The sequence below is a fragment of the Oncorhynchus keta genome, chromosome 25, assembly GCF_023373465.1.
Source record: "Oncorhynchus keta strain PuntledgeMale-10-30-2019 chromosome 25, Oket_V2, whole genome shotgun sequence".
In the NCBI taxonomy this organism is placed as follows: domain Eukaryota; kingdom Metazoa; phylum Chordata; class Actinopteri; order Salmoniformes; family Salmonidae; genus Oncorhynchus; species Oncorhynchus keta.
In genome coordinates, this window is record NC_068445.1 from 2,672,053 (window position 1) to 2,688,705 (window position 16,653).

The 16,653-nt window shown below is 43.5% G+C and overlaps 1 protein-coding gene and 1 long non-coding RNA gene across 5 annotated transcripts in view; one reads left to right on the forward strand and one right to left on the reverse strand.

Moving 5' to 3' along the window:
- LOC127911660 (uncharacterized) overlaps nt 1–12,174 on the forward strand; it is a 51,165-nt gene extending 38,991 nt beyond the window's left edge. For both annotated transcript variants that reach the window (XR_008078782.1, XR_008078781.1), the window contains 3 exons: nt 622–685; nt 7,370–7,458; nt 11,205–12,174. This is a non-coding gene — a long non-coding RNA (uncharacterized LOC127911660). The remainder of the gene's footprint in view (nt 1–621; nt 686–7,369; nt 7,459–11,204) is intronic.
- LOC118358013 (rhotekin-like) overlaps nt 1–16,653 on the reverse strand; it is a 131,752-nt gene that overhangs the window by 98,686 nt on the left and 16,413 nt on the right. The gene's annotated exons all lie outside the window — the stretch shown is intronic.

Consider the following 16,653-nt stretch of genomic DNA (forward strand, 5'->3'; position numbering starts at 1 on the left):
CTTCAGGAAGGGAAAGACAAACACAGCAGAGGAATGCCACATACTTATTACTGGCACTACCACAGACCTCTGACTGCCACATACTTATTACTGGCACTACCACAGACCTCTGACTGTCACTAACTGCCTCCGAGGCCACTGTTAGTGTTCCCACGGAGGCAGTAGGCCTGGAAACGGGGTCAGTGCACTGTGAAAATATCCTATCTGTAGCTATTACCTGAAGAGGGGTGGAAATGAATGAGCAATGGGCATTAAGATAACAATAAAGTGACAGAAACTCAATAGCAACTACGGGCTAAAAGGGTATCCAAAGACAACTGAAAATAGACAGTTAGGTACATGCATTGGTGCGCAAACCAGTGGTGGAAAAAGTACCTAATTGTCATACTTGAGTAAAAGTAATGATACCTTCATAGAAATTTACTCAAGTAAAAGTGAGTCACCCAGTAAAATACCACTTGAGTAAAAGTCTAAAAGCATTTGGTTTTTAACATACTTAAGTATCAAAGTAGATATAATTACTCAAATATACCTAAGTATCAAAAGCACAAGTTAAATCTTTTCAAGTTCCTTATATTAAGCAAACCAGGCAACACCATTTCTTTTCTGTTTTATTTACAGATAGCCAGGGCCAAGGGGCACACTCCAACACTCAGACATCATTTACAAAAGGGATGTTCTCTTGGTAAGTGTGTGAATTTACCATTTTTCTGTCCTGTTAAGCTTTCAAAATGTAACAAGTACTTTATGGAGTAAAACGTACAATTGTCTTTAGGAATGTAGTGAAGGAAAAGTTGTCAAAAAAATAGTAAATAGTAAAAATGACTTATGTAGTACTAAAAGTTTTTTTTAGTTATTTATTTTTATTTCACCTTTATTTAACCAGGTAGGCCAGTTGAGAACAAGTTCTCATTTACAACTGCGACCTCGCCAAGACAAAGCAAAGCCGTGCGACAAAAACAACCACACAGGGTTACACATAAACAAACACAAAAAAATAACAATATATATATATATATATTTTTAAATCTATGTACAGTGTGTGCAAATGTAGAAGAGTAGGGAGGTAGGCAATACATAGGCCCAAGAAGGGAAAATAATTACAATTGAGCATTAATACTGGAGTGATAGATGTGCAGATGATGATGTGCAAGTAGAGATACTGGGGTGCAAAAGAGCAAGAGGGTAAGTAATACTATGGGAAGAGGTAGTCGGGTGGGATATTTACAGATTGGCTGTGCACAGGTACAGTGATCGGTAAGCTGCTCAGACAGCTGATGTTTAAAGTTAGAGAGGGCGATATAAGACTCCAGCTTCAGAGATGGAAAAATGCTTATTGAAATGAGCGATTATTGTATCAGTGGTGACAGTGTTTCCTACCCTCAGTGCAATGGGCAGCTGGGAGGAGGTGCTCTTATTCTCCATGGACTTTACAGTGTCCCAAAACTTTTGGGAATTAGTGCTGCAGGAAGCAAATTTCTGTTTGAAAATGGTAGCCTTAGCTTTCCTAACTGACTGAGTATATTGGTTCCTGACTTCCCTGAAAAGTTGCATATTACGGGGGCTATTCGATGCTAATGCAGAATGCCACATTATGTTTTTGTGCTGGTCAAGGGCAGTCAAGTCTGGGGTGAACCAAGGGCTATATCTGTTATTAGTTCTACATTTTTTGAATGGGGCATGCTTATTTAAGATGGTGAGGAAGGCACTTTTGAAGAGCAACCAGGCATCCTCTACTTCCAGGATACCCGGGCCAGGTTGATTAGAAAGGCCTGCTCGCTGAAGTGTTTTAAGGAGCGTTTGACAGTGACGAGGGGTGGTCGTTTGACCGCAGACCCATTACGGATGTAGGCAATGAGGCAGTGATCGCTGAGATCCTGGTTGAAGACAGCAGAGGTGTATTTGGAGGGCAGGTTGGTCAGGAGGATATCTAAGAGGGGGCCCATGGTTACAGATTTAGGGTTGTACCTGGTAGGTTCCTTGATGATTTGTGTGAGATTGAGGGCAGCTAGCTTAGATTGTAGTACGGCCGGGGTGTTAAGCTTGTCCCCGTTTACGTCACCTAACAGTATGAACTCTGAAGATAGATGGGGGGCGATCAATTCACATATGGTGTCCAGGGCACAACTGGGGGCAGAGGGGGGTCTATAACAAGCGGCAACGGTGAGCGAAAGTATTTGTACTTACGTACTTTACACCCCTAGCACAACCACACTCTCACTCTTCCAAGCTGACAATCACTACTGACCTCAGCACCTGTCAAGCAATCAACACCTGTCAAGCATTAAAAAGCCAATTTCACAATAGCGAGTGACATCACTGTTTTAACCCCCCCCCCGACCTCCTACGGGGTTAAAACATCCCACACACTGCCTGGAGGAGCGCAGTTCTAAACACAACACTGACTTCAATCAGTCACCCACCTACACACACACACACACACACACACACACACACACACACACACACACACACACACACACACACTATAAACTATAAATCTTCCCCAAGCATACAGTGCCTTCAGAAAGTATTCATACCCCTTGACATATTCCACATTTTGTTGTGATACAGCCTGAATTCAAAATGGATTAAACATTTTTTTTCCACAATACCCCATAATGACAAACACAGCAGGGGTTGGTACCAGTTCAGGGGGCAGAACCAAAAACGGAAAAGAAGGAACAGAAATGGAATCGGAAACGAAAGTGATCCATATTGTTCTGGAACAGAACCATTATTTTAAGAGCATGGGAACCAGTTCATAACGTTCTTTTACGTTCCAGGAAACAACAAAAAACGCAACAAAGCGCCTATTTTTAGGGCAGAACTGCTTCAGAACTTTATTTTTGCTGGTCTGAAAAGTGGAGCGGAACGAATAAAATAGTGGTTCTGTTATTCTGTTATTGACTGTACGTTTATTTATTCCATGTGTAACTCTGTGTTGTTGTTTGTGTCGCACTGCTTTGCTTTATCTTGGCCAGGTCGCAGTTGTAAATGAGAATATGTTCTCAACTGGCCTATCTGGTTAAATAAAGGTGAATAAAAATACAAATGTAAATACCCATAACATGATGCAACCACCACTGCACTTGAAAATATGAAGAGTGATACTCAGTAATGTGTTATATTGGATTTTCCCCAAACATAACACTTTGTATTTAGGACTAAAAGTTCATTGCTTTGCCACATTTTTTGCAGTATTACTTTAGTGCCTTGTTGCAAACAGGATGTATGTTTTGGAATATTTATATTATGTACAGGCTTTCTTCTTTTCATTCTGTCAATAAAGTTAGTATAAAGGAGTAACTACAATGTTGATCCATCCTCAGTTCTATCACAGCCATTAAACTCTGTAACTGTTTTAAAGTCACCATTGGCCTCATGGTGAAATCCCTGAGCGATTTCCTTCCTCTCTGGCAACTGAGTTAGGAAAGATGCCTATACCTTTGTAGTGACTGGGTGTATTTATACACCTTCCAAAGTATAATTAATAACTTTACCATGCTCAAATAGATATTCATGTTTACCCATCTACCAATAGGTGCCCTTATTTGCTAGGCATTAAAAAACCTCCCTGGTCTTTGTGGTTGAATCTGTGTTTGAAATTCACTGCTCGACTGAGGGGCCTTACAGATAATTGTATGTGTGGGGTACAGAGATGGGGTACTCATTCAAAATTCATGTTAACACTATTATTAACTCATCCAGAATGCCGCAGCCCGTCTGGTGTTCAACCTTCCCAAGTTCTCTCACGTCACCCCGCTCCTCCGTTCTCTCCACTGGCTTCCAGTTGAAGCTCGCATCCGCTACAAGACCATGGTGCTTGCCTACGGAGCTGTGAGGGGAACGGCACCTCAGTACCTCCAGGCTCTGATCAGGCCCTACACCCAAACAAGGGCACTGCGTTCATCCACCTCTGGCCTGCTCGCCTCCCTACCACTGAGGAAGTACAGTTCCCGCTCAGCCCAGTCAAAACTGTTCGCTGCTCTGGTTCCCCAATGGTGGAACACACTCCCTCACGACGCCAGGACAGCGGAGTCAATCACCACCTTCCGGAGACACCTGAAACCCCACCTCTTTAAGGAATACCTAGGATAGGATAAAGTAATCCTTCTCACCCCCCTTAAAAGATTTAGATGCACTATTGTAAAGTGGCTGTTCCACTGGATGTCATAAGGTGAATGCACCAATTTGTAAGTCGCTCTGGATAAGAGCGTCTGCTAAATGACTTAAATGTTAAATGTAATTATTGCACATGTAATAAATGTAAATGTAATTATTGCACATGTCCATGCAATGTATTAGGTGACATGTTCAGAAAATGTTCATTAACTCCTGAAATGATTTAAAGGCGTTGAATACTTATTGACTAAAGACATTTCAGCTTTTCATTTTTAATTCATTTGTAAACATTTCTAAAAACATAATTCCACTTTGACATTATGGGGTATTGTATGTGTCGGCCAGTGACACAAAATCTAAATTGAATCCATTTTAAATTCAGTCTGTAACAACAAAATGTGGAAAAAGTCAAGGGGTGTGAATCATTTCTGAAGGCACTGTACATGTACACAAACACACAGAGGGAGTGAGTACACTAGGACAGGTTTCTCTATGAGGGGGGCCCAGGCTCCCTCCTCTCACAATGGTCAGGTGCTGATGTGATGTTTGTGGGAGAGAGCGAGATGAACAGATGCTTTGTCCAAAGGCGAGGAGAGGGGGGTGGAGAGAAGAGGTGATATAAGTGACTGACATGGACTGGGCTCTGGTTCCCCTGTTCCAGAGGCGTGGGTAGCAGCCTAAATGGCACCTTATATACACTAAGTGCAGAAAACATTAAGAAAACCTGCTCTTTCCATGACAGACCGACCAGGTGAAAGCTATGATCCCTTATTGATGATGTCACTTGTTAAATCCACTTCAAAATCAGTGTAGATGAAGGGGAGGGGACATGTTAAAGACAGATTTCTAAACCTAGAGACAAGGATTGTGTATGTGCACCATTCAGGGGGTGAATGTGTGAAGAATTGCAACCTTGCTGGATTTTTCATGCTCAACAGATGTATCAAGAATGGTCCACCAACCAAAGGACATCCAGCCAACTTGACACATCTGTGGGAAGCATTGGAGTCAACACATGGGCCAGCGTCCCTGTAGAATGCTTTCAATACGTGGGGGGGGGATAGCAACACAAAGAGAATACAACCACGTGTAATGGATTCTTGGATATAATTTTTTTAACCTTCATTTAACTAGGCAAGTCAGTTAGGAGCAAATTCATATTTACAATGACGACCTAGGAACAGTGGGTTAAGTGCCTTGTTCAGGGGCAGAACGATAGATTTTTACCTTGTCAACTCGGGGATTTGATCTAGCAACCTTTTAGTTACTGGCCCAATGCTCTAACCACTAGGCTACCTGCCACCCCAAATAATAATACTAATCATTGGTTAATGACACAATGATAACTCTAAGGAATGACTTTTCTCAACAAAAGAACATAACCAAACACTCCCACACAAAGTCAATATTCTTTGTGATGCCAGGGAAGTAACCATATGTGAGGCACAAACAAATGCTGTATTTAGTGGCTCCCGACATCCTAGTATATTCAACAAAAAGAAACTGGTGAAAAGAAAACTGTCAAGAATTGCCATGTCATCCCTGTCTAGACCAGTGTCAGTCAGTCGGTCTCTCTGGCAAGACAATAGAGGGCTTTAGAGGCTTAGAAACACAGTTACGACGGTGTTTCTACCTGGCTGGCGTGGAAATAAACCACAGGGGGGAAAAGTGTCCTCCATTTGTTATTTAAGTGCATAGATGACGTATTTTTCCCCCGCTGACCCTGTTTTGATACAGGTGCATGATAACGATCCATTCTAAATCAAAAACTCTTTCACACACATACGATTTAGTACATGTAAAGACACGATTAAATAAAGAATAGTCTGATGGGTGACAATATCAGCCTATTACTTATAAGAAACAATGCCTTTTTTTGTGACTTTTTTCGAATCACAGTCGCACACCTCATGTAGCCTTGCCTATAGGCCTAAATGTTTTCATAAGGTTTGTAATCACAGCTAAAGCGGACAAATAACTTCTTACAATGAAGCACATTAATCCTGGTAAACTGGTGAACTAAGCTCATGAATGTTGTGTTGAGCAGCTCTTATGTACATGCTCATCAGGAACAAGGACATTAAACATGAATAAATGCCAGACATTCCATCTCTACCATCCAGGCATACTCCTGTGCGCGCATGCCTGTGTGCGCATGCCTGTGAGTGTGCATGTGTGCGTTTAAGAGGCAGACTCACAACCATGTATTTTCCTATCCTTCTCTCAACTGGGCTAGTTAGACAAAGGAATTCACACTACCAGGAAATCAGGACATTAGAATACCGCGTAGAAACTATGAAAACAACACATTTTCATAAACTAGTCCCGATGATCCAAAAACACACTGTGGCTCATTGATACACAAAATGTCTCTCAAGGGGTTGGGACAGAGACAGTCAATTTAGAAGAAAATGGAGTTGAGAATGACGATCTGAATTTTTGTCAAATAACAAGACAAATCCTCGAAGTGAAGTAACCTCTATGTTATATTATTTTCAGTCTATACGGGACTCTATGGAGCAGTTTCCCAGACACAGAATAAGCCTTGCACTAAAAGTCATTTTCAATGGAGTTTATTTTTTTAGTCCAGGACTAGGCTTAATCTTTGTTCGGTAAACTGGCCCTATAACTATGCCGGTGCCATTTTGATTTGTTGAATTCGACAATTGTACATCTTAGTCATTTAGCAGACACTCTTATCTAGAGCGATTTACAGTAGCAATTAGGGTTAAGTGACTTGCTCGACGGCACAGACAGATTTTTCACCTCGTCGGCTCGGGGATTCGTATCAAAAACATTTTGGTTACTGGCCCAACGCTCTTAAACACTGCGCTACCTGCCTCTAAGAAGTGACAGAATCCCTTCTGATTTAAAGAAAACTTTCCATGCAGGTTTGCCCGTGGAAGAAGTGGTCATGAAGTGACTTTTTGAACCTGAATGCCAAAACATTCAGGAGACAGAGGTGCTCAAAGTTGACCCATTTTGCATACCCTAACCTACCATGAGACATCCATGTCTTCATCACTGGAAAATATCAAATGGTTCAGTTTGATTTAAAAGCACACAAAGCACACACAGAGGGTTGTCAAACTATTTCATAAAAATGTTTTTTAATACAAATTACATTTAACCTTTAACGTCAATTTCCTAAAAACGCATAACCTCAGATATTTTTTCATATTCTCATATGTTATAGCTTAGACTCCACTTTACATCTAAGGTTTTTGTGTTGTGCCCATTTCAGACACAACATGCTCTTGAATACAGGGCGGGAGTCAAGCCTAGAAATGGAATTACTAGAATGGACCTATCCCTTCAGACCACTGCAATTTAGTAAGTACGCCATTAAAATCAACATTTAAAAATGTTTCTTGTAATTACTACAATAAAGATGTCCGAGGGGCCACCCACCGTCGAATGTAAACTTAAATGGTAGTCTATTCTATTATCTATATTTCTATGATTTAAATAGGTTTCCCGTGGAGGATTTACAGAATCCTTTTAAACAGATATTCCCATTCAAGTCAACATTCTCTGATCTGTGGACCTCCAACCATCTTTTTGGTACCATTTGAAAATCTAAATTTCCATTTTATTCCCATTAGTACATTTATCAGCCAAAACATGTCACTCACCATGTATTCAAGAGCATGTTGTGTCTGCATGATGCATGATGTAAAATAGAGTCTAAGCTACAACATATGTGAATACCGTAAACTTCAAGTAACAGTGTTCATTTGCTTAAATCACTGAACACAACAGGCGCTCATTTGAGACAGACTTCTATTTCCTTAATGCTGTACTGCCGGAACTAGAAGCACAAGCATTTCGCTACACCTGCAATAACACCTGCTTAAACACGTGTATGACCAGAACCAAAAGAACAGAAATTGAGAAATCCTCAGATGGACAATTATCAGCAAAAGATGGTATGGTTTTGGGTACTTCTCTTCAGAATGTAACTGTGGGGGGAAAAAGTGCTATAGGTGATGGAAATTTGGTGAGCAACAATGCTCACAAATTGCGCCCATCCAGTCCCCGGCTCAAGCCGTTACTTTACGACCCCGGCACTCCAGTCAAGTCACAGAGGAAAAATATGAGAGAGCAAGAGGGTATGTCACTTCTTGAAATGCAAAACAATATTGTTGTGCTTTTGACAGCAAAGATGGGTGAAATGGCAAATGGCTTGGAGGTCATGGTTAGGGAGAATACGATGAAAATTGAGGCCCTAAAAAAATCTTTGGACTTTATCTATGGAGAAGTTGAAACCTTCGAAAGTGACATAAAGAACGTGGAAAATGAAAAGAGGCAGATTGAACTCGAGCATAAGGTGAATGAGGCGGAGACATACCAGAGCAGGTGGAACCTGAGGCTCCATGGAATTCCAGAGTAGGCGGGTGAGGACATCAAATGCAGAGTTGTTGACATCTGTGGAGCTGTCATTCCCAAATCAAAAGCCAAACTTCAGGAACATGTAGACCTCGTCCATCATTTGGGAAGACTCCAGGATCAAGACAAGAGACCGAGGACAAACATCATCCGGTTCACCAACAGATCTACACGGGATCTTCTTTGGAGGCGGGCGAAGAATTGTGAATTCCTCATCAAGCAAAAATTAAGGTTCACGGAGGTTCTGACCTCATCAGACAAAGTGACAAGAGAAAAAATGTGGCTGATGGTGGCTGCAGCTCGAAAGGCAGGGAAAACTGCATTGTCAAGAGGGATCATCGACGGGAAAGAAATGTGGACAAATCAGAACATATGAGAGAGAGACAGATATTTCTTTGTTTTTTTTTGTTGGAGAGGTTAATAATGGGATGGAAATCCTTTTGAGTTACATTTCCTTAGGAAAAGCTTATATTAGCATAACAAGGTTGTTGGTTGAAGTTTGTCTTTATCTCTTTGTTCGATTAACGTCAGGGGTATTCGTAATTTACTCAAAGGCTATTTTCCTGTGTTGCATATGGTTTAATGCAGACTTTTACTATCTACAAGAGACTCATGCTTTGTTCTTCTGATCTAGCTTTTTAAAAAAAACAATGGGGTAACAATATCTGGTTGGCACATGGCAACAACCACTCTGCAGGTGTAGCAGTTTTAAGAGGTGCATTTAAAGGGAAGGTCATCAGTAGTAAGAATCACCACTCTGGATGTCGGTTCATTTTAACAGTGAATTTCAACAGTGAAATGTTTTTATTAAGGAATATTTATGCCTCCAACAACAAACAAAACAACAGGATATTGTTTCAAGAATTTGAAGAGAGTTATAGGTGTATTTCAGGATATCAAAATGATCTTATTAAGTGGAGATTTTAATTCTGTATCTAATGTGGTGATTGACAGATATCCCCCTCCTAACAGATCCAGCATTGTTAATCCTGAGTTTAATAACGCTGTCTTGGTCTTGAATTAGTCGATATTTGGAGATCTCAATGTCCTGATAAAAAGGAATTCACTTGGAATAACGAGGACATGTCCAGACAGTCAAGAATTGGCTTCTAGTTGATTTGTAATTCATTAGATAACTCTGTAGTCAAGGTATCCAATGAAACTTAAATTCTTACTGATCATAAAGTTATATTCTTATCTTTAAATATGAATGGATGTGAAGTTAATAAACCCGAATCAGAGTAATTGGAAACTAAATAGTAGACTGTTGGAAGATGATAATTTCAAGAATGATGCCAAAGATATTTTACAAGAAATTTGGAGGAAAGCCCAACTATTTAAGTCTAGATGGGAAATATTGTGAATTAAGGAAGTAGGAAATAAGACAAACAGCCATTAAGAGAGGTAAAGAAATTGCTGAACTTAAAAGATTGAGGGAAGATAAACTTGTTAAGGAAATACTTTCTCTAATCACTATGGAGGACCTTGATGAAGAAGGAAACGCTCAGTTATTTTCTTTACAACAACAAATGGACCGAATGTATGAAGAGAGAGAAAAAGGGGCACTTGTAAGATCAAGAATGAGATGGTTGGAGGAAGGTGAAAAAAACACAAAAAAGTGACTTAAACTCAGTATGTAATCACAAGATGTGATCAGATATCTTGGAATGGAAGATCAGAAGGAAAAGGGTCACCTTAAATGTCTCTCCTATTGTAGAGCAAATTGGAAAGAGATTTAACTCCTGGTTATTAAGAGATCTTTCTTTATCTGCACGTGTACTTTTGTCAAAAGCTGAAGGTCTGTCCAGATTAGATTATACCTCCAATTTCCTTGGAAATTCCTCTGTCAAGTAACTAAAATGGTTGATACTGAATTATTTAACTTCATATGGAGGAATGAACCTCATTATTTAAGAAAAGCGGTAATATGTAGCACCCAAAGTGAGGGAGGGTTGAATGCTCTGGATTTTAACACCTTCTAATATAATATTTAAAATCAAATATATACAAAACTATTTAAAAATATTACATTTGGAATATAATCCATCATTTAATATTCCAACAGATTGGTCTAGAATTCTTACGCAACTTCGATGTGGGTAAGATCCCGATTAAGCTTGCTAACTTTCATAAACAAGTACTTCTAAGTGGGAACCTTATGTACAGACATAATTTTTCCCCACATAAGTATACAATCTGGAATAATAAAGACATAAAATACAAAAACAAGTCTTTGTTTTTCCAGAACTGGTTTGACAACAGCATTATCTGGGTTAAACAATTGTTGAATAATGATGGACAATTATATGATTGTTTATTTTTCGTGGAAAATTCTTTATCCATAAAATGAAGTGGGCGGAGAAAAACCCCCTCACATTATTTAAGATAGAATGGAAATATTGTTTTGAAATTGATTTTAAAAAATAAAACAAAAATGCAATATTTTTGACAAATTGAAAATGTATCTCGATATGTACTCTTGTTTGTATATTTCTGGTTTTGTATTTGTTTTGCTGATAATAATAATAATAATAATAATAATACTTTTGAAAAAGTTTTTAAAAATTAAGCTTGTTCCAGTGTTCTAGTCATGAATAAAGCAGGTAGAGTAGGTACCTTGTGGTTATGTGAAATTACAATATTTCTTGCAATATCGACACAATTTTGATTCATGATTAATGCATTGACAGTTTGGAGTGGATCACAGACCAACACTACCACCACATTGGGTCTGGACTGCGAGGGACCGCCGCCACTGACAAACCAATCTGCACCAATCACATCCATCGTCCATAACAAACAGGGCTGGCAGGGGTATTCAGGGTGTGCAACTTTTATTTTCTGTTAAATAAATAAAATACAATTTAAGCAAAGATTATATCTTTACAGAAAACGTGTTGTGATTGGAGCTCTGGATTTGCTATGCTGCATTTCTTTTTACAGAAATAGCAGAGATGTGCTTCAGATTAAATATGTTTTCTTTTCCGTGCCTTGTAGCCAACTACTGAATATGGTGCAAATGTATGCTCAGATATGTCACCATGTGAAGAAGCACAATGATTTTCGATGCCTTGAACAGGTCAAATCATTTGGGCACTGGACATAGGTCATGAGTTAGATTTAGTACATTTTCGATAAGACATATGATGATGAATATTACTTATCATGTAAGGATATCTATTGAAATTGGAGAAATACGAATCCATAAATGATCAGTTTCATAAAGTGCCCTGGGGGGAGGATCATATCCCCCCACTTCTCTCTATTCCCTCCACAGTTTATGACAGTCGTAAAAACTCTGCTTCTGCGTCTGTAGTATTGAGATTGGAATGTGTGACTGTGGGACACAGAGAGAGACTTGGTCAAACTCCTAATCCCCAAAATGTGAGAATTAAACAGTATTTCTACTTTTGAGAATGTGGGAATGGTCCGTGGACACTGTCATGACAAGTGTGTTTCATTTGCTCACCTCATGAAGGACAGGAAACACACATAACTGTATCTCCTAAAGTGTACATTTCCCAGCTGTCAGGTTGACATCTAAATTAAACATGAAACCTTTTGCGAAAAGATGTAATGTGATGTTAACCTTCTAAATGTGAGTATGGATTTTCATATAAAGATTAACTAGTCAGTGGCCACACCCCCGTAAACCCAAACATCACCATTGGGCGTCATAGAACTGCCCCTTTTTTCCACAGAGTATAAAACACACTTCATACAAAATGTACATTAAGTCAGAGAACGCCGGGACAGAGTCCCCACGTTGGAATGGCTACAATTCTATAGACCACAGAGACCATACAGCTGTAGTTTTGGCTACATGGCTAGAAATGGTTCAACTCTGAACAATCGATTCACTACAGAATAAGGGCAAATCTTAGACGTATAATTACTAGTCTGAGCTAGAAATTACATAAATCTAGAATGAGAATACCGACAACCGCCGAAGCATCTATTCTTTGAGAATATTTCCAAATGGTACTCTGAAGTATACATTCTAACCACCTACAACCACGAAGGACATTGTGCCTTCTGGGGAAGTTAATCAGTTCATCAGACTCTCTGATGAACTGACTCTCCAGCAGACGGACAGGCGATTCCAAGAAAGACGACAACGATGACATACGGGTGTAAATTTATACATTGCAAGTATTCTCGAATGAGCGGCCGTTCATGTGCAAAGGATTAGCATTTCAATGAATATAATTATACTGTGGGTAGTGAATCCATTTAGTCTTTCCCGCTCTCTCTCAGTCCCCACCCCATTCTTTTGTCTTCCAAGCCATCATATTGGCTTCGTCCGCTAGGTTCTTTTCTATCATTCTTAGCAACCAATATGTACTGTTTGTTTGTTATGTATTTCTGTGAATGTTTAGTTAGTTAGTAAATAAATAATTAAGCCAATTTGTATATTTCTGATTCATTATGGAAACTAGGATTCGTGCAGATAACCAATCATTTTACGACATTAAGAATGAGACTAACGAAGGTAACAATTTATAATCATTAATATAAGACTAATTGATTTATATATGGGTAATTATAACTCTAACTCTAAACATTTTCCCGTGGTGCCCCGACTTCCTAGTTAGTTCATGGTAACATGATGAGTTTAATTGTCACGTTCTGACCTTTATTTTCTGTGTTTTTGTATTTAGTTAGTATGGTCAGGGCGTGAGTTGGGTGGGCAGTCTATGTTTGTTTGTCTAGGTTTTGGGAATTTCTATGTTTCGGCCTAGTATGGTTCTCAATCAGAGGCAGGTGTCATTAGTTGTCTCTGATTGAGAATCATACTTAGGTGGCCTGGGTTTCACTGTGTGTTTGTGGGTGATTGTTCCTGTCTCTGTGTGTGCACCAGATAGGACTGTTTTGAGTTTCACATTTCTTGTTTTGTTAGTTTTGTTCATGTGTACCTTATAGCATTAAAAAGTACCATGGAAAATTACCACGCCGCGTATTGGTCCTCTGATCCGTTTCGCCTCTCCTCTTCGGAAGAAGAGGAGGAAACTCATTACAGAATCACCCACCAAAATCGGACCAAGCGGCGTGGTAAAGGACAGCGACGACAGCAGCAGCAGCATCAACAACAGAGGCCACCATCACAGGACTCCTGGACATGGGAGCAGATACTGAACGGAGAGGGACCCTGGGCACGGGCTGGGGAAAATCGCAGCCCCAAAGCAGAGCTGGAGGCAGCGAAAGCTGAGCGGCGGCAATATGAGGAGCCAGCACGGCAGTGCGACAGGTACGAGAGGCAGCCCCAAATTTTTTTTTTTTTGGGGGGCACACGAGGTGTGGTACTAAGCCAGGTAGCAGACCTGAGCTCACTCCTCGTGCTTATGATAAGCAGCGCATTACTAGTCAGGCACCGTGTTATGCGGTTGAGCGCACGGTGTCGCCAGTGCGTGTCCATAGCCCGGTGCGCTATAGGGCAGCCCCCGAGAGTGCCATGCGAGTGTGGGCATTGAGCCAGGGCGTATGGTGCCTGCTCAGCGGGTCTGGTCGCCGGTACGCAGTCTTGGTCCAGGTTATCCTGCGCCGGCTCTGCGTGCTGTGTCTCCGGGGCGCTGGGAGGGTGCAGTGCGTCCTCTGCCTGCGCTCCGCTCGTACCGGGCAACTGTGGGAGTGGAGCCTAGGGGAGAGGTGCGTGTAGTAAGCACTAGATCTCCCGTGCTTACCCACAGCCCGGTTCAACCTGTGCCTGCACTCTGGAGGGTCCGGGCTCGAGTAGTTGTCCAGCCTGGGGAAGTGGTGCCAAGGTTGCGCACCAGAGCTCCAGTGCTCCCCACAGCCCGGTCTTTCAGGCTCCTCCTAACACCAAGCCTCCTGAAAGTCTCCCCAGCCTGGTAGTTCCTGTGGCAGCCCCACGCACCAGGCTGTCTCTCAGTCTCCTCCCTGCAGGTGCTCCCGCCTGTCCGGCGCCGCTGCCGGAGCGTCCCGCCTGTCCGGCGCCGCTGCCGGAGCCTCCCGCCTGTCCGGCGCCGTTGCCGGAGCCTCCCGCCTGTCCGGCGCCGCTGCCGGAGCCTCCCGCCTGTCCGGCGCCGCTGCCGGAGCCTCCCGCCTGTCCGGAGCCTCCCGCCTGTCCGGCGCCGCTGCCGGAGCCTCCCGCCTGTCCGGCGCCACTGCCGGAGCCTCCCGCCTGTCCGGCGCCGCTGCCGGAGCCTCCCGCCTGTCCGGCGCCGCTGCTGGAGCGTCCCGCCTGTCCGGCGCCGCTGCCTCCTGTAGCAGCTCCACGCACCAGGCTGTCTCTCTGTCTCCTCTCTGCAGGTGCTCCCGCCTGTCCGGCGCTGCTGCCGGAGCGTCCCGCCCATCCGGCGCCGCTGCCGGAGCGTCCCGCCTGTCCGGCGCCGCTGCCGGAGCGTCCCGCCTGTCCGGCGCCGCTGCCGGAGCGTCCCGCCTGTCCGGCGCCGCTGCCGGAGCGTCCCGCCTGTCCGGCGCCGCTGCCGGAGCGTCCCGCCTGTCCTGCGCCGTTGCCGGAGCGCCCCGCCTGTCCTGCGCCGCTGCCGGAGCGTCCCGCCTGTCCTGCGCCGTTGCCGGAGCGTCCCGCCTGTCCGGCGCCGCTGCCGGAGCCTCCCGCCTGTCCGGCGCCGCTGCCGGAGCGTCCCGCCTGTCCGGCGCCGCTGCCGGAGCGTCCCGCCTGTCCGGCGCCGCTGCCGGAGCCTCCCGCCTGTCCGGCGCCGCTGCCGGAGCGTCCCGCCTGTCCGGCGCCGCTGCCGGAGCCTCCCGCCTGTCCGGCGCCGTTGCCGGAGCCTCCCGCCTGTCCGGCGCCGCTGCCGGAGCGTCCCGCCTGTCCGGCGCCGCTGCCGGAGCCCCTCAGCCCAGAGGCGCCAGAGCCCCTCAGCCCAGAGGCGCCAGAGCCCCTCAGCCCAGAGGCGCCAGAGCCCCTCAGCCCAGAGGCGCCAGAGCCCCTCAGCCCAGAGGCGCCAGAGCCCCTCAGCCCAGAGGCGCCAGAGCCCCTGACCCTCTGTCCAGAGCTTCTGCCCCTCTGTCCCGAGCTGCCCCTCTGTCCAGTGGGGTCATTGAGAGGGGTTGCCATGGTGAGAAAGCCACGGAGGCGGACAATAAAGCGGACTAAAACAATGGTGAAGTGGGGTCCGCGTCCCGCGCCAGAACCGCCACCGCGGACAGACGCCCACCCAGACCCTCCCCTATAGGTCAAGGTTTTGCGGCCGGAGTCCGCACCTTTGGGGGGGGGTACTGTCACGTTCTGACCTTTATTTTCTGTGTTTTTGTATTTAGTTAGTATGGTCAGGGCGTGAGTTGGGTGGGCAGTCTATGTTTGTTTGTCTAGGTTTTGGGAATTTCTATGTTTCGGCCTAGTATGGTTCTCAATCAGAGGCAGGTGTCATTAGTTGTCTCTGATTGAGAATCATACTTAGGTGGCCTGGGTTTCACTGTGTGTTTGTGGGTGATTGTTCCTGTCTCTGTGTGTGCACCAGATAGGACTGTTTTGAGTTTCACATTTCTTGTTTTGTTAGTTTTGTTCATGTGTACCTTATAGCATTAAAAAGTACCATGGAAAATTACCACGCCGCGTATTGGTCCTCTGATCCGTTTCGCCTCTCCTCTTCGGAAGAAGAGGAGGAAACTCATTACATTAATCACGTTATAATTAAACCTAGAGAATTCATTTGATAATATACAGTCTTCACATTTAATGATAATCCAGACACAACATCAGGTAATGACTACATACATATATGATACATTTCTGAAAGTATATATGGATTCGTTCATGCCAAGGTATAAAGGCTTAGATATGTCAGCATGTTGACACATACCATTTCTGAAGTTAAAATATTCGACAAATATGTAAGCAATGCACTTGCATCAGGGGCATATCTTGAAGGCATCTCACTCCATATATCTCCCTGGACTCATACAGTAGCAGGTAGATTTCTGCGGTCCGGATTGCATGTAGAAATCTGTCCAATTACGGGGAATATCCTAGCTCCGTATATTAAATTAAGGACATGTGTATCTGGAGAATGTCTACTCCTTATATCGAATAAAATGTCAGATATCCGCATATACTGTAGATAAAGATATCCCCTGATATTTACCCTTTTCGCCCAGTGCTTTGTTTCAGAGAGACAGCCTGAGAGGAGGGCAAAGCCCTCCTGTCATCTCTAATGT